This window comes from Phyllobates terribilis, unplaced genomic scaffold (assembly GCF_046119375.1).
Source record: "Phyllobates terribilis strain yellow unplaced genomic scaffold, ASM4611937v1 Scaffold_5__5_contigs__length_657084704, whole genome shotgun sequence".
In the NCBI taxonomy this organism is placed as follows: Eukaryota; Metazoa; Chordata; class Amphibia; order Anura; family Dendrobatidae; genus Phyllobates; species Phyllobates terribilis.
The window spans coordinates 226,076,336-226,099,839 of record NW_027362765.1 but is presented as its reverse complement, the minus strand read 5'-3'; the positions used below and the strand labels follow the sequence as shown (position 1 = coordinate 226,099,839).

At 49.2% G+C, this 23,504-nt stretch overlaps 1 protein-coding gene and 1 long non-coding RNA gene across 2 annotated transcripts in view; one reads left to right on the top strand and one right to left on the bottom strand.

Annotated features, from left to right (window-relative positions):
- LOC141272789 (BPI fold-containing family B member 2-like) overlaps positions 1-1,166 on the bottom strand; it is a 34,739-nt gene extending 33,573 nt beyond the window's left edge. Inside the window, exon 1 of the mRNA XM_073683856.1 lies at positions 1,016-1,166. The gene's annotated coding sequence lies outside the window, so the exon portion shown is untranslated. The remainder of the gene's footprint in view (positions 1-1,015) is intronic.
- LOC141272790 (uncharacterized) lies at positions 319-23,227 on the top strand. Its single transcript, XR_012322029.1, has 3 exons — positions 319-462; positions 19,122-19,232; positions 22,584-23,227. It is a non-coding gene; the product is annotated as an uncharacterized lncRNA (long non-coding RNA).
- The last annotated feature ends 277 nt before the right edge of the window (positions 23,228-23,504 follow it).

Genomic DNA, 23,504 nt, shown 5'->3' with positions numbered 1-23,504 from the left:
AAAACACAGCCTAGTAAGTGACACACCACTGTAATCAGAGTTTCTTCCCTCTCTTCATGCTGCTCTCAGATAACAGGAAAAACCTGGTGACGGATTCCCATTAATTAAAGAAGCACTCCCGTTAAATTTCATATTCATTACATGTGTGTATATGTGCATGTAATGTAGTGTATGTGTTAATATCCTCACCTGCCGCTGCTCTCTCCGGGATCCAGTGCTGTTCTGCTCCTCTTATCAGTGATGTTACTGCAATTGTGAATATCCAGCTCACTCTATGCTCTATGCGTGAGCCGTAAGTCTCTTTTACAATGTAATCCAGTGGTGCCTTGTTCTGACACTCAGTAGGCTTACATTGTAAAGTCACTTCTCGGTCACACAGAGCGCAGCATGACCTGGAGAGTCTGCAGAGCGGTGACGTCACTGAGGAGAGGAGCAGAACGGCACTGGATCCCGAAGCGGTAGGTGAGTATATTAACACAACATTACATGCACATATACACATTTAATCAAAAAAAATATTAATGGGAGTAATTCTTTAAACCTTTTTCTGTTGTTTTGTTTCTGCCATTTCTCTGCAGATTATGCATCTCCACAGTAGCAGACAGCAAACAAAATGTAGTCTGATCTTGTAGTCCTATTGCTTCTGTCTTCTACTTCTAACATATTAAATGTATAGTTAAACAGTTGGCAACAAGGAAGAACGCATGATCCTGCAGAAACACAATCTGCTTTGTCTGTCATCATGTAGATGCTTAGTCTACAGAGGAGACGTAGAAAGAAAATAGGATTTATTACAATGTTTAATTTTACTTCAACTTGAGACATTAAAAATGCAGTTGCAAAGTTGGACTTAACATGGTCCACATTTCCAGTACTGTCAGTCCTCAAGAGTCCAATATATAAATCTGTATACTATTTTTTTAAATCAAGTTAGCTTTACATTTTTAATAAGATTTTCTTTATATATTTTTTTTAAAGAAAACTATATTATCAAACCGTAAGGATATTGTTTTACCTGTAAATGGTTGTTCAGAATCAGAACCTTCTTCTAACTATTGATTGTAGCTTTGTAGCTGAGATTGAGCAGAATGGAAATTTATAAGAGGTTTCAGAAGTATTGACATAAGAAGTAAATATGTAAAAAAGCTTCCAATAAACTAAGGTTTATGCCTGGGTGTAGCTTTCTAAACATTTATTATGTATTTAGTTGATAGCAAATAGAATTGATGCCAACTTCATGTTTCTCATAACATCTAAATCCTGTGAGGAAGCTGTACTGTTGCAGTCTGAAGATGCCAAGGGACAAGTGGAATTGTCCTTCTATTATATATATTTTATAGAATAGAAGATACATTTTTCTAGAATATTCTGTTAAAAAAAATGTTGTGCAAAAAAATCATATGATATCACATCCCATCATTTTGCATTCGACCTCACACCAGACTGAGGTTGATTCTAACTTTCTGTGCCATGCTTGTAAAGCAGGTAAAGATCACCAAAACATAAAGGGTATCTATCACCCAATTTCAGATTATTATTATTATTATTATTATTTATTTACATAGCGCCATTGATTCCATGTATTACAACATAGAGATATCACTTACAGTATCAAACTAACAATGACAGACTGGTACAGAGGGAAGAGGACCCTGCCCTTGTGGGCTTACAGTTTACAGGATGATGGGGGAGGAGACGGTAGATGGGGGGTTGCAGCAGCTATGGTGGTGATACAGCAGCAAGGAAGGTCATGCCAGGTTGTAAGCTTTCTTGAAGAGATGGGTTGTCAGGTTCCGTCTGAAGGATCCAAATGTGGAGGCTAATCGGACGTGTTGGGACACAGAATTCCAGAGGATGGGGGATATTTGGGAGAAATCTTGAACTGAACAGTATACGTTATTAGATAACTTGTTCCAGGTACAACTGGTTACCTGTTACAGCTGGTGTACTTGCTTTGAAAATATATTACAAAATGGTTGTATAATACTTTTTGAAAGTTTTCTTACCTGATAATTACAACAAATGTTTTCTATCAGTATATACAGCCATTCTGACTTGGATCTTTAACGGTAACTATTAGTGTTGAGCGAGCACTAAAATGCTCGGGTGCTCGAAGCTCGGGCCGAGCTCACCGTGATACTCGGGTGCTCGACCCGAGCAACGAGCCCAATGTTTGTCTATGGGAGACTCGAGCATTTTTGCGGTGGCACCCCCGGCAGTCTTTTAAAAGCCTAACAAGTGCCCAAAACGATAGTGACAGTGCTCAAATGACATGGGGACAGCATGGGAATCGCCCCAGGAAGCATTTCTGACCCCCAGGTCACTGCTGTTAACAACGTGGTCAGAGGTATTAAGTCACTTTTACGGGCTCACAATAAAACGTTCAAAAACGAAAGTGAAACTTTTTTCCTGTGAAATATGTTAAGGAACATCCTTTCCAGGGAAAAGACTTGTGTATAAGTTAAAATAAATGACCAAAAACAAAAATACTCCTCCACACCTTCGGCTATGTTCACAAGTAGCATTTTTTATGCGTTTTTGCACTTTTGTATTGCTTTCAACTATGACAAATGCATTCACCGGGAAATGTCATTTTAACATTTTACAACCTTATCTGGCCATGTGCTGTGTGACACATGAATAAAGTGCTGAAAAGACATGGGAACAGCATGGGGAAGACCCCTGGAAGCATCTCTGACTCCCAGGTCACTGTCTAAAAGTGTGCCCATCATAAGTGATCCTTGCCGCATCAGAAGATGCAGACTTGCAACTATCCCCATGCAAGTTCTAGTCCCAGGGCAGTGTTCAATTGTACCTCCCCCATTCCTTGCAATACAAGCGCAAGTATGCAGCCTGCCACCCACCCACCCCCAGGCTGCAATACCATACTGCTTGCTTGCTTGAACTTGAAATTGGGCCTTTTAGGCATGTGGAGGCAGAATCTGGCCACCACGCCATGGCTGTGTTGGCGGCCTGGAATCCATACTCAGTCCCCAGCCACCCGGCGGCCGGGTGTCCATACTCAGTCCCCAGCCGCCCCGGGGCCGAGTGTCCACATGGTCCCCAGCCGCCTGGGGGCAGTCGGGTGTCCATAAACGGTCCCCAGCTGCCCCCATTTCTCCTTGGAACATCCCCCCACACACTTTTCTTAGCCCGGCCTGCTTTAGGCAGCATTGGACGAGCCCACCAGAGAACCAGACTCCTCCGGTGGGCCCTGACTTCTCCATCGGTGGAGTTGAGAGTGCCAAGGTGAGGAGCATGATGATGATGACAGAAGTTAGCATCTGCTATGTTTTCTTTTAATGCAAGTGTAAGTGTGCAGCCTGCCACCCACCCACCCCCCAGACTGCAATTCCATACTGCTAGCTTGCACTTGAAATGGGGCCTTTTAGTTTAGAGGAGGCCGAAGCTGGCCACTACCTCATGGCTGCTTCGGCAGCGAGGTATCCATACTCAGTCCCCAGCCGCCCCTATTTGTCCTGGTGTGCCTTATACATAAGATTAAGCGCGTATACCAAAACATTACCTGTGCCCTCCCCAGTGCATTTAGTGGGAAGGAGAGCCTATTCCGCTGTAGTGTGTGCATGCCAAACCCCTGTTCATGGTACATGCGAAGATGCCTCCCACCTTGCACCTGTCGTTGCAGACTTGCAACAATTCCCATTCAAGTCCTTGTCCCAGGGCAGTGTTCAATTGTACCTCTCTCATTCCTTGCAATGCAAGCGCAAGTATGCAGCCTGCCACCCACCCACCCCCAGGCTGCAATACCATACTGCTTGCTTGCACTTTAAATTGGGCCTTTTAGGCATGTGGAGGCAGAATCTGGCCACCACGCCATGGCTGTGTCGGCGGCCTGGTATCCATACTCAGTCCCCAGCCGCCTGGTGGCCGGGTGTCCCCGCTTGCTCCCCAGCCTCCATGGGGTGGCCGGGTGTCCATATGACTCGCCCCCTGGGCCGTGGGGCACTCGGATCCGGGCAATAGGGAAACGGTGGGAGTAGTAGTGGCAACCCGGTTCCGTGGCTCAGGGTGGTCAGGCCAGTGGTAGTCCGTTATGTGCTGATGTTTATGTCCGACTACGCCACCCGTGGATTGCGGTTATTAAGAACCGCTGCTGCATGCAGACCGCTGGGGCTGATGAGGTGTGCAGCTAGGGTAGTGTGACTCCCCACGGGAAGAGTGCGGCCCCAGGGCAGTATAGTGGATGGTGGGAGTGATGGTAGTGAGAGTCCCAGTGCTGATAGTGCTGGAGGAGCAAGGAGCACACAGACAACAGGTTGCAGTCCAGGGTCTTTACTAAAACAGGTAAACTGACCCACAAACAGTCCCGGCTAGGAGGGGACCTGGATGTCTGAGAGTAACGGGGAAATTGGCCCTGGTCAGGGTGAGGGTGTAGGCCTACCGTGCTTTCTGCGCTCCTTCTGACTATCTCCTCCTGATAGGGTAACAGCCCACGGTTCCGATTTTTCCGTGCTTTCTCGCTTGTATGGCCTGCGACGTGGGTTCTTTTCTGCTCCCAGCCTTGTACGGCTTTACTGGTCCCTTCGGTCGTGGCAGGGTCTCCAGGCTTCTTAGGCCAAGGAATGTACAGTCCCTTGTGGACTGGTTCTCTGCTGGGGGATGTGGAATTCTTCCAGCCTCAGTCACCAAAGTCTGGTAAAAATAAGTCTTTTCTCTGCCAAGACAGGCTCTCTTCGCCTCTCGTCTCTGGCTGGTGGCTCTCCTCCTGCCACACTTCCTCTTAGGTGCAATCAACTTTCTGTCCCTGCTCCACTCTGGGACACGTCTCAGTGCTGAGACAGGCAATCCAGTTCTCTCTAACCCTGCCCTCAGTACCAGCTTTTATAGGGGCAGCCAGCTCCCCCTACCGGCCTGAGACAGGAGGCATTGCATGCTAATGTTTCCCTGACCAGAGAACCTCCCCCTTGCTCTCAGACACAGCTTTAATTACACTTGTGGCATCCAGGTCAGGGTGACACACATACTCGGTCCCCAGCCACCCCTATTTGTACCGGTAACCTTTCCCACACTTTTCTTAGCCTGGCCTGCTTTAGGGCAGCATTGGCCGAGCCCACCAGACTATCAGACTCCTCCGGTGGGCCCTGGCTTCTCCATCAGGGGAGTTGAGAGTGCCAAGGTGAGGAGCATGATGAGGATGATAGAAGTTAGCATTTTGTTTTGTTGTAATGCAAGTGTAGCACCCTGAGGATTCGGCTGCTACAGGGGTATTACACCTCAAGCCAGAGGTGTGATATTCCACTCCCGGGTAAGGATGGAGTGTGGACCTGAGCTCGGTAGGCTGCATGCACTACACACATCCCATTTCCGAGGAACAGACCAACGGTACTCCCACTTAGAAATGTGCAGGTACGACCGAGTCTGTTCCTGGCTGGAGTGGGAGGGGGGTGGTACATCCCAAGTAGTGTAGGGGCAGATAGGGGGAGCAGCCTGGGTAAAGATAGGAGCTCATTGGGTGCTGGTCACCTGAGCTCACACATAGAGGGAGTATATAAGGTGGGCACCATCAAAGATCAGGGTCAGTCTGTCAGAGTAAGAAGCAGAGGTCCAGATGAGCCTGCAGAGAGAGAGTGGAGCAGAGAAGGAAAGACCCAGAGGGGACAAAGAGAGGACTCTGAGAACCCAAATTCAATCCCCGGGTGAAGAGTCGGCAATAGGGTACCGGATCCCAAACTGGTGGGGGCAAAAGCACACCCTAGCCAGAGACCGGAGGCCGTGGGCAGCGTCTGCCACGGCCACCCACCACATCCACCCCGAAGGCAAACCACGTGGAGGGTCAGGGAACCCAAGGCCAAGGGTCTCCCAACAGAAGGCCCGAGGGAGCTGGACCTAGGTGGATCACTAGTGGGGACGGCCAGAGGAAAGGACAGAAGGAGAGCTCAGGGTCACGCTCCGGACTTGTTTGGGGATTTGCTGAATCCAGGACCTGGTGGACGCAGCACGGCTCGGGTGGTCACTTGAAGCTGGAGTGACCGGAACATCAGCAGTGAGTAAATACCCTAAACTGCACAACCCGACTCTGTCTTCACTTAACATCTATGCTGCACCACCACAACCACCATCCTCTGCACCTGACCCCCTGAGGCTATACCCCACCCGTTGGGGGTTATACTACCAAAAGCTGCACCAACACCATCAGCCTCAGCGGACCCTGCTGCAGCGGCGGCCATAGTGACCGCAATACAACGGGTGGCGTAGTCGACATTAAGAACTTTATAACATCTGTAGGACTGCCACATACTCTGAGCTTGACACCCTGGGCACGGACCGGGTCACAGCCACTCGGAAGACTACAACTCCCATCTGATCCGGCTCCGGGTATTCCCCTAAAGAATATGGCCCAGGGGGCGCGTCAACTTTGGCGTAGTCGGCAGGATTACGTGCCCACAACAACCGGGTACTGCGTGCCTGAAGAAAAGAACAAGTTTACCTCAAAAAGAAGTCTCCTGCCGGTTCCGGAGGGTCCCCGCCATCGGACTCCATCACAGATCGATTCCCGCCGGTTGTCCGCCATTAACAGCTTTTTCCCGCCATCTGCAGAGTTTCCCGCCACTGGGAGACGATTCCCGCCATTTCCAAAGGTTTCCCGCCTTGGAAGAGCGGACGCCATTATGGGCGTGCCAGAGGGTGGCAAGAGGCCACCTCCCATCGTGGGCCAGGACCGAAAATGGCGCCAAAAGTGGAAACCGCCCCCACCAACAGAGACTGTGATGCTAGAGGTGTCTGTCAGCGTGAAAGAACTGCCCCTGGAGCTGACAATCACCAAGTGGCCCCGGGACCGCCCTCGAAGTGGGAGGACTGAGAAGAAGAGAGCAAAGATGGGTGTCGCTTGGAGCAGTCTGGAGCGAGCGCACCCGGAGGCAAGAAGCCTGGAGAAGAGTATCGGAGGAGCTTACCCGGAGATGGCGAGAAAGCAGAGCAGCACCGGCCCGTTGGCCAGGAGCCTGCTAGAAACAGAGGAGGGAGAGCAGAGCAGCACCGGCCCGCTGGCCAGGAGCCTGCTGGAGACAACAGAAGGAGAGCAGAGCAGCACCGACCCGTTGGTCAGGAGCCTGCTGGAAGCAACGACCCCACTAGGCCTAGTGGAGGTCCTAGCACAGCTCCCCCGAGACCGGGAGTGTGCGCAGACCGCTCTGGAGGGCCTCGCAAGGAGGATGGCCCGGGTGCAGCGAGAGACGTTGGCGGAGTGGAGCCGTGAGATGGCCCAGCAGACCGAGACCCGTCAGCGGAGCACGCCACCCGAGACGAGGAGACAGACCGCCTCTGAGGATGGCGCAGGAGGACTGAAGGCCGGAGACGGCGCCGAGAAGGGAGCCGAACGAAAGGAGGCAGGTAAAGGGGACGTCTCTACCCCAAACCGGGAAACCGCGTGCCTGCCCCAGCTCCCCGTCGCAGAGCCCGAAGTATCCCCTGCCGTGCCCGTCGCTGCAACGTCACCGCCGCAGACTAGGCCTCAAACGGGAGCCGCGACCCCTGTGACGTCACACGCCTCGACCCCGAGCGTGACCAAGCAGGAAGTACCACCAGCCTGGTCGCAAGGCCTAGTACCCCCGGGCGCCGCAATACCAACAGCGCCCCCTACCTCCGCGGAGCCCCTGGCCTGGTCGCAGGGCCAAGTAGCCCAGGGTGCCGCCGTCCTTACGGTGCCCTTCACCTTCCAGATACCCCAGGCCTGGCCGCAAGGCCCGGGCAACCCGGGCGCTAACACCACTGCGCCCATAAGACCAAGGGTGCCGCATCTGGGAGAGGACCAGTTTACCCAACACACGTGCCCGGATGGGCAGCCTTTCATCTGGCCCCAGGAATATCATGAACTGGAACGGCAGAGGAAGGCAGGGGCCATGTGTGCACCCCTGATCCCGGCTCCAAAGCCCGTAAAGAGGATCTCGCCCCCGCTAGAAGAGGCCCAATTTGAGTGGGACCCCACCGGAGAAGATCTCATGGGGTTCACTCAGGAGACTCGGGCAGCTGCAGCGGAGCGTGCTGAGTGCTGCCGCCAACAACTCGAGGTCTTTGAGAGGGAGCGGAGAGAGAGGCGGGTCCGGGAACAACAAGCCCAGATAAGGAGCGCGGAGCAGAAGAGCCGGGCCAGGAGAGACCCCCGTGCAGCGCACAGTCCCCGCACCACCGGGACTGTGATCAAGTTTAACATGCAGCATGGGTGGGGCTTCATCCGAGACCACCGCACCCCAGGCGACGTCTTCGTAACCAGGAGAGACGTTGAATCCCACCTACCGGAGGGACACAGAGGTCGTGACCTTTACCTCGGGGACGAGGTCACCTTTACCCGGCACAAGTGTGCCAAAGGACCCTACGCCCTCCATGTGCATCGCCTGACGGAGGAAGAGCTGCGGTGTGAGGAGGAAGAACAAGAGGACCCGGACGGATCTGAAGCTAAAGGAAACCATAAAGAAAGAGCAGGAGGACGTCGTCGTTAAGTACAGCGAAGCAGAAGCTGTATATAGTTGCCCGTCGGGGCACAGTGAACTGTTACTGCTGCTATTATAGTCCCCGTTGGGACCAGCAAGTGTGAACTGTTTACCCGTTTAACCCTTAAATCCCACTGACCGAGGACTGAGCGGTCATTCCTCCCTAGTGCCTGGCCGGGGACTGAGAGCGGCCACCATCCCTTGTAGATAGTTGCGCGTCCTAAAGCGCCCCCTACCGGTTTTATAGGAAAACCATTTTTCAAGAAAAGACTGTCGCACTTTACCCGGTCACGCGTTGCACAGTGACCGGAGGGAGGAGCCAGAGGCGACGAGAATGTTATTTATACGAAAAGTTTATTTGATATATATATATATAATGTTTTATATGATGTTTTATATGTTTATGGAAAAAAAAATGTATGTTTTGGTGTTTCATATCTTACAGCCCGAGGACGTGCTGTGATTTACCAGGGGGGAATGTAGCACCCTGAGGATTCGGCTGCTACAGGGGTATTACACCTCAAGCCAGAGGTGTGATATTCCACTCCCGGGTAAGGATGGAGTGTGGACCTGAGCTCGGTAGGCTGCATGCACTACACACATCCCATTTCCGAGGAACAGACCAACGGTACTCCCACTTAGAAATGTGCAGGTACGACCGAGTCTGTTCCTGGCTGGAGTGGGAGGGGGGTGGTACATCCCAAGTAGTGTAGGGGCAGATAGGGGGAGCAGCCTGGGTAAAGATAGGAGCTCATTGGGTGCTGGTCACCTGAGCTCACACATAGAGGGAGTATATAAGGTGGGCACCATCAAAGATCAGGGTCAGTCTGTCAGAGTAAGAAGCAGAGGTCCAGATGAGCCTGCAGAGAGAGAGTGGAGCAGAGAAGGAAAGACCCAGAGGGGACAAAGAGAGGACTCTGAGAACCCAAATTCAATCCCCGGGTGAAGAGTCGGCAATAGGGTACCGGATCCCAAACTGGTGGGGGCAAAAGCACACCCTAGCCAGAGACCGGAGGCCGTGGGCAGCGTCTGCCACGGCCACCCACCACATCCACCCCGAAGGCAAACCACGTGGAGGGTCAGGGAACCCAAGGCCAAGGGTCTCCCAACAGAAGGCCCGAGGGAGCTGGACCTAGGTGGATCACTAGTGGGGACGGCCAGAGGAAAGGACAGAAGGAGAGCTCAGGGTCACGCTCCGGACTTGTTTGGGGATTTGCTGAATCCAGGACCTGGTGGACGCAGCACGGCTCGGGTGGTCACTTGAAGCTGGAGTGACCGGAACATCAGCAGTGAGTAAATACCCTAAACTGCACAACCCGACTCTGTCTTCACTTAACATCTATGCTGCACCACCACAACCCCCATCCTCTGCACCTGACCCCCTGAGGCTATACCCCACCCGTTGGGGGTTATACTACCAAAAGCTGCACCAACACCATCAGCCTCAGCGGACCCTGCTGCAGCGGCGGCCATAGTGACCGCAATACAACGGGTGGCGTAGTCGACATTAAGAACTTTATAACATCTGTAGGACTGCCACATACTCTGAGCTTGACACCCTGGGCACGGACCGGGTCACAGCCACTCGGAAGACTACAACTCCCATCTGATCCGGCTCCGGGTATTCCCCTAAAGAATATGGCCCAGGGGGCGCGTCACAAGCGCATGTATGTAGTAGCGGCTAGGCCTGAGGAGGTCATCGTTTTGGCGCATATCCTACCTCCTCCGAGGATAGCTGGATGTTTTCCTGCTACTATCCAAGTTCTATGACTCCCGTTAAAACAAAGCTTCAGGTGATAAATGATGGATGAGGTAGTGGCAAAGGAGAAAGAGCAGGAGGAACAGGGACCATTCACATCAATATCAGGCCAGTCAACCAGATATGTCTTGTAGGATATGTTTCTGTAACAAAAGGAGCGGTTCGGCTACACAGTTATAGGGCATACAGTGAGTGCAGTGCCTACCAAAAATTTCGAGGCACTCCAATGCCCCTTGGAAATGACATGGAGGTCAGAGTGCATTAACTAAACCTTTTTTCCATTTATAGCAACTGGGTCTCCTGTGCAATGTTGGCCTAAGCAGTGAATGGAAGGCTTTCCAAAAATTATGAGGTACAGCAATGCCCCTTACAAGAGCCATGTGTGGCACCCCAGGGGTCTGGTCACCACAGTAATAGAGATTACGTCGGAGAGCAAGTGGGAGGTTTCCTGGTCAGGATCCCTTAAACATGCAACATCCTCCTGCCCCAGTCCTGGGAGGGGAGAATTCTGCCCTTATAAACTGGATCTGGGGTGGGGTTGAGTGAGTCAGAGAACAGTCAGAGTCAGAGTGAGAGCAAGGGAAAGTAACAGCAAGGAGCTCTGTAGGAGCTAGGAGCTAAAGACGAGGGGCTGGAAGCTGAGCAGAGCTCGCCCTGGCAGAAGACAATAGGAACCGGACACAGGAGTCCGAAGCTGTGAGGACTTATATATCCAGCAGCAGAAACCAGCCGGCAGGGGATTTCAGGTCCTCTGGTCATAGAAGCCCGGAGGCTCAGTCACAAGCAAGGGACCAGCACCGCCGTCGTGGAGCGGAGGCTAACAGAAGGCCCCAAGTCACCAGCCATACGGGTGAGCACTACACGGTACACTCAGGGACGTGGGCTACTTCTACCCGCTTACAGCAAGGTAGCCAGGAAGAGTGCAGACAGACGGGGAGGCCTACAACTCCACCTGGCCAGGGGAACTCCTGCTTGCTCACAGACTGACCAGGCCTCTTATGCTAGCCAGTACTCCCGGGAGGGTCTACCTTATAATCATCAGTAAAGACCCTGAACTGCACTGCAAAGACTCTGAGTCATTCCTGCTGCGCTCGTGCACCATCACCCCCATCATCCACACTCACTGCCCTGAGGCTATACTCCTCCCGAGGGGAGTTATCCCATTTTATGCTGCGCACACAACACCAGCCTCAGCGGTCGGCCTCGCAGCGGTGGTACTCCCTGACCGCAATCCACGGGTGGCGCAGTCGGACAATTAACCTCAAAACCTAAGAAAGATTGCCACTGGTTTGACCAGCCTGAGCCACGGGACCGGGTCACCGCCACGGAGACTACAGACCCCAGAGACCCGGCACTGGGTATCCCACACATGTGTACACACGGCCCAGGGGGCGCGTCACATGCAGTACAGCATATTACAAACATAAGTCCCATTATTGGGGAGTGGGTGTCCCATAGTATTTGCTTATGCCTTGCAAGCAAAAGCTGCCAAAAATTAGGACGGAGCAACTTGCAATGCCCCTTACAAGAGCCATGCAGTACAGCATATTACAAACATAAGTCCCATTATTGGGGAGTGGGTGTCCCATGGTATTTGCTTATGCTTTCCCAGCAAAAGCTGCCAAAAATTAGGACGGAGCAACTTGCAATGCCCCTTACAAGAGCCATGCAGTACAGCATATTACAAACATAAGTCCCATTATTGGGGAGTGGGTCTCCCATAGTATTTGCTTATGCTTTCCCAGCAAAAGCTGCAAAAAATTAGGACGGAGCAACTTGTAATGCCCCTTACAAGAGCCATGCAGTACAGCATATTACAAACATAAGTCCCATTATTGGGGAGTGGGTGTCCCATGGTATTTGCTTATGCTTTCCCAGCAAAAGCTGCCAAAAATTAGGACGGAGCAACTTGCAATGCCCCTTACAAGAGCCATGCAGTACAGCATATTACAAACATAAGTCCCATTATTGGGGAGTGGGTGTCCCATGGTATTTGCTTATGCTTTCCCAGCAAAAGCTGCCAAAAATTAGGACGGAGCAACTTGCAATGCCCCTTACAAGAGCCATGCAGTACAGCATATTACAAACATAAGTCCCATTATTGGGGAGTGGGTCTCCCATAGTATTTGCTTATGCTTTCCCAGCAAAAGCTGCAAAAAATTAGGACGGAGCAACTTGTAATGCCCCTTACAAGAGCCATGCAGTACAGCATATTACAAACATAAGTCCCATTATTGGGGAGTGGGTGTCCCATGGTATTTGCTTATGCTTTCCCAGCAAAAGCTGCCAAAAATTAGGACAGAGCAACCTGCAATGCCCCTTACAAGAGCCATGCAGTACAGCATATTACAAACATAAGTCCAATTATTGGGGAGTGGGTCTCCCATAGTATTTGCTTATGCTTTCCCAGCAAAAGCTGCCAAAAATTAGGACGGAGGAACTTGCAATGCTGGCACCCTGGTGGTATAGTGGTGGTGGAAGCTGAGGATAAGGAGAAGAAGATTAAACAGCCAAAAGGAGGAAGCGTATACCCATGTGTAGGTGTGAAGCGGTGCATGTGAATACACCTCCCGAAATAACACAGTGGATTTGACTTTATGTTACTCTGCTGTCATTTGGTGGTGATGAGAAGTCTGGCCCAATCCAGCCCTTGTTCATTTTGATAAGGGTCAGCTTGTCAGCATTGTCAGTTGACAGGCGAGTGCGCTTATCAGTTATAATTCCGCCAGCGGCACTAAAAACACGCTCCGATAACACGCTAGCGGCAGGGCAGGCCAGGACCTCCAAGGCGTACAGAGTGAGTTCATTCCAAGTGTCCAGCTTGGATACCCAATAATTAAAAGGCACAGAGGAATCACGGAGGACGCTGGTACGATCGGCAAGGTACTCCCTCACCATCTTTTGAAACTTTCCACTCCTTGTGAGAGTACCTCGCTCCTCAGGGCCTGTAAGCTGGGCGGGTGTCAGAAAACTGTCCCAGAACGTTGACAGTGTTCCCCTGCCTCTGCTGGATTGGAGTTGCATCTCTCTCGCCTGTACGCCTTGGTTGGGCAACGAACTGTGACCTCTGCCACTAGCGTGTTCAGATGGGAATTTTTTTAAGAGTTCTGCAGCAAGGGCCTTCTGGTATTGCCCCATTTTTGTAGACCTCTCCACCTCAGGAATAAGAGAATGAAAGTTCTCCTTGTAGCGGGGGTCTACAAGTGTCACCAACCAGTAATGACTGTCACCCAACATTTTGACAACGCGAGGGTCACGGTTAAGGCAGCGTAACATAAAGTCAGCCATGCGTGCCAGACAGGTAACGGGCAAGATTTCCATGTCCTCACCAAGATGACGACTGACCATGCTCTCCTCCTCCTCCTCCTCTTCCTCCTCCCCCCTGTCCTCAGGCCACCCACGCTGAACCGATGGTATGACACTTGTACAGGTACTACCGTCTACAACGCATGATAGCAGCTCCTGTTCTTCCTCCTCCTCCTCCTCCTCCTCTCCGTCATTGTCCCCCAATGCACGTTGGGATGAGATGAGGCTGGGCTGTGTGTAATCGCCCGCTACGGCTTCTTGATCCATCTCATCATACTCTGGCTACAATGCCTCCTCTTTAATTCTCTGCAGAGAGCGTTGCAAAAGACAGACAAGTGGGATGCTGACACTAATGATGGCGTCATCGCCACTCACCATCTTGGTGGCTTCCTCAAAGTTTGTCAGGATGGTACATATGTCAGACATCCAGGTCCACTCCTGAGGTCTTATGTGTGGAGTCTGACCTGAATATCGACGGCCTTGTTGCAGCTGGTACTCCACAACTGCTCTCTTCTGCTCACAAATCCTTTGCAACATGTGGAGGGTAGAGTTCCAACGTGTGGGGACATCACACACCAGTCGGTGTGCCGGAAGCTGCAAACGCTGCTGCAACACAGCAAGGGCGGCGGAAGCTGTAGCCGACTTGCGAAAATGAGCTGACAGGCGGCGTACTTTCACGAGCAGATCTGGCAACTCGGGGTACGATTTAAGAAACCACTGAACCACGAGGTTAAGCACATGAGCCAGGCATGGTACGTGTGTGATCTCACCTCGCCTCAGAGCCGCCACCAGGTTACGGCCATTGTCACACACGACCATGCCGGGATGTAGGTTCAGCGGTCTCAGCCACAGATCTGCCTGCTCTTTCACAGCTGCCCACAACTCACAAGCAGTGTAAGGTTTATCACATAAGCTTATGAGTTTCAGCACAGCCTGTCGCCGCTTGGCGGAGGCAGTACTGCAATGCTTCCAGCTTGTAACTGATGTGGTGATATCTGAGATGGAGGCTGAACATGAGGAGGAGGAGGATGCACAGGAGCTGTACACTGTGGGGGCAACTCTGACTGACATAGGGCCCGCAATCCTCGGTGTGGGGAGGATGTGTTCCGTCCCAAGGTCCGACTGGGTCCCAGCTTCCACTATGTTTACCCAGTGTGCCGTCAGAGAGATGTACCGTCCCTGGCCACAAGCACTTGTCCACGGGTCCGTTGTCAGGTGGACTCTCCCAGTAACTGCGTTGTTGAGGGCACAGCAGATGCTTTGGGACACGTGCTTGTGTAGTGCGGGGATGGCACACCGGGCAAAATAGTGTCAGCTGGGGACCGAGTACCGAGGGATGGCCACCGCCATAAGATTGCGGAAGGATTCCGTCTCCACCAGCCTAAAAGGCAGCATTTCCAATGCAAGCAGTTGTGAAATGTGCGAATTTAGGACTGTGGCCTGTGGGGCGTTAGCAGCGAATTTCCGCTTTCGTTCAAAGGTCTGGGATATGGACAATTGAACGCTGCGGTGGGACGTGGACATGGACGTTGATGCTGTTTCTTGAGAAACTGCCATAACAAGTGAAGACTGAGAAGATGGGGCATCTTTACATGCAGTATGGACAGGGGATTGCCTTGCACACACAACAGGGGGTTCTATTGCACGCACAACAGTGGAAGAAGCAGTGGTGACACCCGCTGACACTGGTCGTGGACCCTGGGTTTCGCCCCACAAAGTCGGGTGCTTTGCTGCCATGTGCCTGATCATGCTGGTGGTGGCCAGGCTGGTAGTTTTGTCACCCCTGCTGATGCTGGCATGGCAGGTGGAACATATGGCCTTTTTGGGGTTATCAGCAGAGTCTTTAAAAAAATTCCAGACTCTGGAAAACCTACCGCTTGTACTGGCAACGTCTCTCGTGTTGGTGTTACGGGGAACGGTTGCCTGCCTTCTGTCTGCGGCCACCACACTGCTTCTTCCTGCCTGTTGGGGTACTCTGCCTCCCTCCCCCTGTGTGCTGCTGGCCTCACTCTGCATGTCCTCCTTCCACGTTGGGTCAGTTACTAGATCATCCACCACCTCCTCCTCTTCCACTTGCGCACCACGATCCTCCTCCTCACTTCCTGGCAATTGTGTCTCGTCATCGTCCACCTCTTGTGACAGATTGCCAACGTCGACTTCCTGTGGCCGTGGCTGTTCAAATATTTGGGCATCGCAACTTGGGATCTCCTCTTCCACCACTTCAAGCGTATCAGGCGAGGGGCCCAAATATGGAAATGGACCAGTGAACAGCTCTTCAGAGTGTCCAAGTGTGGGATCACTTGCTGTCTGACGACACTCGGCATGGTGGGAGGAAGGAGCATCAGGGTGAGGAGGAGTATGCGGTCGAGACTCACGGCTACTAAGAGTTAACCGTGTGGAAGACAGACCGAAGGTGGTGGTGCCCAGGTAACTGGAAGTATTGTCTGCTATCCAATTAATAACCTGTTCACACTGATCAGTTCTCAATACTGGTGTTGTTCTGTCCTTCCCTAGTAATTCGGTCAAGAAGTGGGAGCGAGAAGATGTGGCTGTTGGTTGTGGCACATTTTCACCTTGGCCATGGCCCCGTCCTCTGCACGAACCATCACCAGAACGTTCACTTCCACGTCCCTTGCCACGCGCCTTGCCCATTGTAAATGAAGTAAAATAGCTTACACTTGCACTATCGATGGAAAAAGGGTAATAAAGAGTAGATTAGAACCGTGGAAGAGGAAAACCACAGTTATTGCTTACTGGGGTATACCACACTTTTTTAAATAGAGATATTTGCGGCTGAACAGTGAGTGACACACTCAAACTGCTTTTTTTTTAGATACCAAAGGCCCAAAACTGGATAGTACAGCGATTTGACCCGTGGAACTGCGAAACCACACTGGGATGTCGGGCCTTCACAAGACTATTTTCAACAGATATATTTTTGTGTCACAACAGTCAGGAGACACTACTGTTTTTCTTTACGGAAAAAACTACCAAAACCTGAATAATAGAGATTTTTTACCGTGGAACAGCAAAACCACAGTTATAATTTACTGGTGTATACCAGGCTTTTTAAAATATATATATATTTGCGGCTGAACAGTGAGCGACACACTCAAACTGTTTTTTTTTAGATACAAATGGCTCAAAAGTGGATAATACAGAGGTTTGTACCGTGGAACTGCAAAACCACACTTGTATTTCTCGGGCCTACACCACACTATTTTCAACAGATATATTTGTGTCTGAAAAATCAGGGAGACACTATTTTTTTTTTTTACAGCAAAAAATGCAAAAAGCAGGATAATAGAGATTTTTTACCGTGGAACAGCAAAAGCACACTTCTGTCTCTCTGGCCTACACCAGACTATTTTCAACAGATATATTTGTGTCTGAAAAATCAGGGAGACACTATTATTATTTTTATACAGCAAAAAATGCCAAAAACAGGATAATAGAGATGTTTTACCGTGGAACATCAAAACCACAGTAATAATTTACTGGTGTATACCAGGCTTTTTAAAATATATATATATATTTGCGTCTGAACAGAGAGCGACACACTCAAACTCTTTTTTTTAGATACAAATGGCCCAAAAGTGGATAATACAGAGGTTTGTACCGTGGAATTGCAAAACCACACTTGTATTTCTCGGGCCTACACCAGACTATTTTCAACAGATATATTTGTGTCTGAAAAATCAGAGGCACACTTTTTTTTTTGGGGGGGGGGGACACCAAAAGGTTAATAAGATGGGTATTTGTACATTGTGAAGGAGGAAAAAAAAAAGAGGATTTAGATTAAAAAAAGGATTTTTCCTGGCCCTCGGGACCTGGAGCTAAGTCCAGCAATTTCAGCAACAGGAGCAGCACACAGGACTGTAATGCAGCGTTTGCTGGTATAACCACTGCGTCTCCTATACAGCCTGCCTGCCTGCCTGCCTGATATACCTGGGATGGATATTAGTCCTGAGAAGGACTGTTTGTTTGTTCTGGCAGCCTTTACAGACCCTACACTAACTATTTTGCAGGATATATCTCTCCCTAAATCAGCAGCGCTGTCCCTACACTGTCTGATCCGGAGCGACTGTGTCCAAGATGGTGGCGCCCGGTTTTAAATACTCGAGGTGACGCTGTGCGGCCAGCCAATCACTGTAATGCCCACAAACAACATGGCTGCGGCATTACAGTGACTGGCTGGCAATCCCTGCATGTTCATTGGCTCTGTAAAGAGCGCCAAACATGCAGGGCGGAGACCCGAGCTCCCGCCCGAGTAACCCGGAAATGCTCGGTGCTCGCCGAACATCCCGAGTAGCGTGATGCTCGGGCGAGTACCGAGCAGTGTCGAGCATGTTCGCTCAACACTAGTAACTATTAGAGATGAGCAGATCTTTTGAGATTTGAATTCAGCTAATTTTGTTAGAACTCTCCTGTTTGTTTTTTCCATCTTGTGTTTTGCGGTCACGTGACCATCTGCCTTTATATTCCAGCTACGCCCTTTTGGCTGTGCTGGACTTTAGTGTTGTTTGACTGTTTTGCTAGCCAGGTGCTTCTGTGCCTTTCACTTCACTTGGTCCTTCTGGGACCTCTAGTACCTTTTTGTCAGTTTATCTTTTTGTGTTCTGCAACAACTTCTCTGTTTAGGAGGTGTCCCATTTTTGTTCCAGTCCTTAGTTCTTTTAGGGACCCCTCCCCTTTATGCTTTAGGTCTTCCTTCAGACTAGCCGAGGACTAAGGCGTGTCTGTTCGCTAGGAACAGGCAGCCCGCTACATCGTAGGGATTCAGCTTAGTCTTACTGTAGGGATAGCTTTCCCCTTTCTTTCCTTAGTAGTTGTTGCAGATCATAAAAAAATTTCTCCTAAAATTTGATTTGCGCGATCTCAATACTAGACTAATCATAAAATCTTACACTTTACAGCTGAAATAGATGACCCTCATTGATCATTAGAGCTTACACTCTCCAAGAGAGAGAGAACCACATCGACCATAAGAGCTTACACTCTACAGGAGAGAGAGGACCACATCGACCATAAGAGCTTACACTCTACAGGAGAGAGAGGACCACATCGACCATAAGAGCTTACACTCTACAGGAGAGAGAGGACCACAATCGACCAAAAGAGGTTACACTCTACAGGAGAGAGAGGACAACATCGACCATAAGATCTTACACTCTACAGGAGAGAGGACTACATCGACCATAAGAGCTTACACTCTATAGGAGAGAGAGGACCACATTGATCATTAGAGCTTACATTCTACAGGAGAGAGAGGACCACATTGATCATAACAGCTTACACTCTACAGGAGGGAGAAAGGACCCCTTGTGAAACCGTGGATTTCAGTAAATTTGTCTCTTCCTCAATCCTCCTCAGATTGATCCATTCATCTCTAGTAACTATATCAGTCTCATCAGATCTCAGATATCTATAAAGTAGTGTATACAGTTTGCTTTGAGAAGATTGGTGACAGATGTGCGTTAATTTTATATCTATATGTATGTATCTTTTTCTATTTTATTGCATTGTTTTGAAGTTGCTTGGTAGTATAAGTAGAGTAAGAAATGGTATAAAATATCATGTAAGGTGTACATAATATCTTCTATGTTTAGGTGTTCTGCGTTGTTGTCTACCTTGAGGGCTGACGTTTGGTGAACCGGCTAAGGTAACAGCAGAGATGGAAGTTTCCAAGCGTTAGCATAGGTCCATGAAGAGTCTGACAGGTGTGTGTGTTGTGTCATGGGGATATTACTCCATAATTCTGATAAGATGGGACAAAAGTAGGTGCCTATAAGAAGTGAACTGGCACCAAGCACAAATAGTGTGGTTAGAATAAATGAGGTGTCTAGAGAATCTGCATTGATCTATGTAACTGATGGGCATAGACATGTTCATTGTTAAGGGGTAAAAAGCCTGGAGCCAGAGCAGTATTGTTTATGTTAAAGGTATATGTGGGCTGGAAGCTGGAACAGGTGAGTGTGCCTGAAAAATGGCTGCAAAGAGGGTCTCCTAAAGTTGTTGGGACCAAAAATACAAAGTTTTTAGAGTGGTGATGCAATAGCAAGGCCAGAGTATGGTGACAGGATGGGACATACCATTAGTATAACCTGTGCAGAGATACAGGGGCCCAAGAGGTAAAAGGGCTAACTTTCACTTCCAAATTGATTGCAAAGGGTCCATGTACTGGAGCTTACTTCTGTCTGTCAGCTCCTGTATTGGAAGCTGACAAAGGAAGTAAAGCCCCAGTCACACTAAGCGAGATCGCTAGCGAGATCGCTACTGAGTCACAAGTTCTGTGACGCAACAGCGACCTCAGCAGCGATCTCGCTACGTTTGACACGTAGCCACGACCAGGCCCCTGCTGTGAGATCGATGATCGTGTCGGAATGGCCTGGACCATTTTTTTGATCGCTGAAATCCCGCTGGGTAGCATGCATCGGTGTGTTTGACTCCTTACCAACGACCTCGTTAGCGACTCAAAACTGTGACACATAGGCGTGCATTTGCGTTGCCTTTTCCGCGCCCCCTCAGCTCCGATTGGTGGTCGCTACTGCGTTGTGATTGGCGGCCTTGCCTTAAAAGAAGGCAACATATAGGTGTCAGAAGAACCGTTGAATAATAGATAAATCGATGTGGAGTCGAAGCCCGGAGAACTCTACTACGATCTGCAAACCAGCACGCGGTCAGGAACAAAGGATGGAAGCGCTACTGGGTTGCCTTCTTCTAAGGCAAGGCCGCCCAATCAGAACGCAGTAGCGACCACCAATTGGAGCTGAGGGGGCGCGGAAAAGGCAAGGCAAATGCACGCCTGTGTGACTACAGCGTCACACAGTACGTCCCTCATCGAGATCTGCATCGTCACAGTAGCTGCTATGTGACAGGGTCCCAATGACCGCCGACATTGTTTTACAGGTCGCTACGGGTCGCCGTATCGTTGCTGCGTCGCTGGGAAGATCTGACTGTTTGACATCTCACCAGCGACCACATACCGATGCAGCAACGATCCCTGCCAGGTCGTATCGTTGTCGGGATCGGTGTAGTGAGTAGTGTATGTGTAGCTTACCACGGGCCTAGGTGGTCTGAAGTTGGGACCCGGTCCTATTTGTCTACCCTTTTATATGCATTACTTCAACTTTGATATACAGTAAGGTTTTTAATATAGACAGTGTAGGTACCGTCCCAATTTAGGGTCACCTTGCCGCTGGTGGGACAGCTTGTATACTTTTTTTGATCAAAAATAGTTCACTAAGTACCCTATATTTAATATGCAACTTTGCTTTACATTTATATATAATGATAGTAGGGTATGAGATATATATTTTTTGTCTTTTGTAGGTTTTGCTTCTTTTTGCTAGTGTGAACATGCTCCTATTTCTTGCATGTGTTCCATCTTAGACCTCAGTTCACATTGCTTGTTTTTTTGTCTTGTTTGCATTCTGTGCAAATTAAGGGTGTGGCATCCCCTTTGTTGAGCTGGGTAGTATATGTGTAGCTTACCACGGGCCTAGGTGGTCTGAAGTTGGGACCCGGTCCTATTTGTCTACCCTTTTATATGCATTACTTCAACTTTGATATACAGTAAGGTTTTTAATATAGACAGTGTAGGTACCGTCCCAATTTAGGGTCACCTTGCCGCTGGTGGGACGGCTTGTATACTTTTTTTGATCAAAAATAGTTCACTAAGTACCCTATATTTAATATGCAACTTTGCTTTACATTTATATATAATGATAGTAGGGTATGAGATATATATTTTTTGTCTTTTGTAGGTTTTGCTTCTTTTTGCTAGTGTGAACATGCTCCTATTTCTTGCATGTGTTCCATCTTAGACCTCAGTTCACATTGCTTGGTTTTTTGTCTTGTTTGCATTCTGTGCAAATTAAGGGTGTGGCATCCCCTTTGTTGAGCTGGTTAGTATATGTGTAGCTTACCACGGGCCTAGGTGGTCTGAAGTTGGGACCCGGTCCTATTTGTCTACCCTTTTATATGCATTACTTCAACTTTGATATACAGTAAGGTTTTTAATATAGACAGTGTAGGTACCGTCCCAATTTAGGGTCACCTTGCCGCTGGTGGGACGGCTTGTATACTTTTTTTGATCAAAAATAGTTCACTAAGTACCCTATATTTAATATGCAACTTTGCTTTACATTTATATATAATGATAGTAGGGTATGAGATATATATTTTTTGTCTTTTGTAGGTTTTGCTTCTTTTTGCTAGTGTGAACATGCTCCTATTTCTTGCATGTGTTCCATCTTAGACCTCAGTTCACATTGCTTGTTTTTTTGTCTTGTTTGCATTCTGTGCAAATTAAGGGTGTGGCATCCCCTTTGTTGAGCTGGTTAGTATATGTGTAGCTTACCACGGGCCTAGGTGGTCTGAAGTTGGGACCCGGTCCTATTTGTCTACCCTTTTATATGCATTACTTCAACTTTGATATACAGTAAGGTTTTTAATATAGACAGTGTAGGTACCGTCCCAATTTAGGGTCACCTTGCCGCTGATGGGACGGCTTGTATACTTTTTTTTATCAAAAATAGTTCACTAAGTACCCTATATTTAACATGCAACTTTGCTTTACATTTATATATAATGATAGTAGGGTATGAGATATATATTTTTTGTCTTTTGTAGGTTTCACTGTATCATGAGTATTCTAAAATTGTTTGCTCCACCCTGTTAGATCAGGGATTAGCTTGATTTTGGGAACATTATAATGAACCAGTTGTCTACGCCATAAGTAAATTATATCTGTTTATTTATTAAGAAGGTCTGCAATGGGAAGTATTTCACCAAATAAACATTGGTTCTGGCAATCCGAAAAGCTAACAGAACGTGCATAATGTTAATTCTATGGGATTTAGTCTTCATAGTACCTGTCTTCAATCTGCAGTATATCAGTGTATAAAATATTATGTTATGTTTGTACTTTTATCTCTTTATATATTTCTGGGGTTGTGTTTCATAAAACATATAAGCCGAAAGCTTGTCATTTATATGGTCTACCTAAATGTGTTTAATTTAAATTGAATAACATGATGGCTTTATTAATTTTGCATTTCATTCTATAGGCAAGAATGAAAATTTGGATCTCGTCAAAAAGAATCTGCTCGACACAGAACCACTTTATACCCCAACTCGTCTATGAGAGATTATTTTACTAGCCTCCAGGATGATTATTAGACTAAGGGAACTTAACAACCCAACGTGCTAGCTGGAAAGAAATGTTACTACATTTGTCCATATATTTATTTGTTTTAAACCCTCCGAGCCTCTCACTTGTCTTAGATCTCCAGCAGTCCTCCACTTGCTTCTTAGGTCTCTGACGCGCCCCCTGGGCTTGTGTTGTGCGGGGAATACCCGGAGCCGGATCGCTGGGGGTTGTAGTCTCCGTGGCGTTGACCCGGTCCGTGCCCAGGGTGGTCAATTCAGTGGCAGTCTTAATAGTGTTATAATTGTCCGACTACGCCACCCGTGGATTGCGGTCAGTGGGGACCGCCGCTGCAAGGCAGACCGCTGAGGCCGGTGTTATGTGTGCAGCTAAGAATGGGATGACTCCCCACGGGAGGAGTACAGCCTCAGGGCAGTTAACGTGGGTGATGGGAGTGATGGTGCAGATAGTCCCAATACCAATAGTGCCGGAGGAGCAAGAAGTCACAGACAACGTGTTGCAATCCAATGTCCTTTACTCACAGTTTGTATTCTCCAGGTCACTCTCGCGAAGCAGTGACCACCCGAGCCATGCTGCGTCCACCAGGCAGGGGACTTGGTCAACTCCCAGGTCTTTCTGGAGTATGTCTCAAAGCTCCTTTCCGTCCTTCCTCCGGCTCGTGCCCCACCAGTGACCAAGCTTATGTCCAGCTCCCGCGGGCCTTCTCTCGGGAGGGCTACGTGCCCACGTCCCTGACCCTATATGGTATGCCTTCCTAGCAAGGTGTAGCGAGGGGTCGCACCAAGGGCTGGTCACGACCTCCGGTTCTTGGCTGAAGATG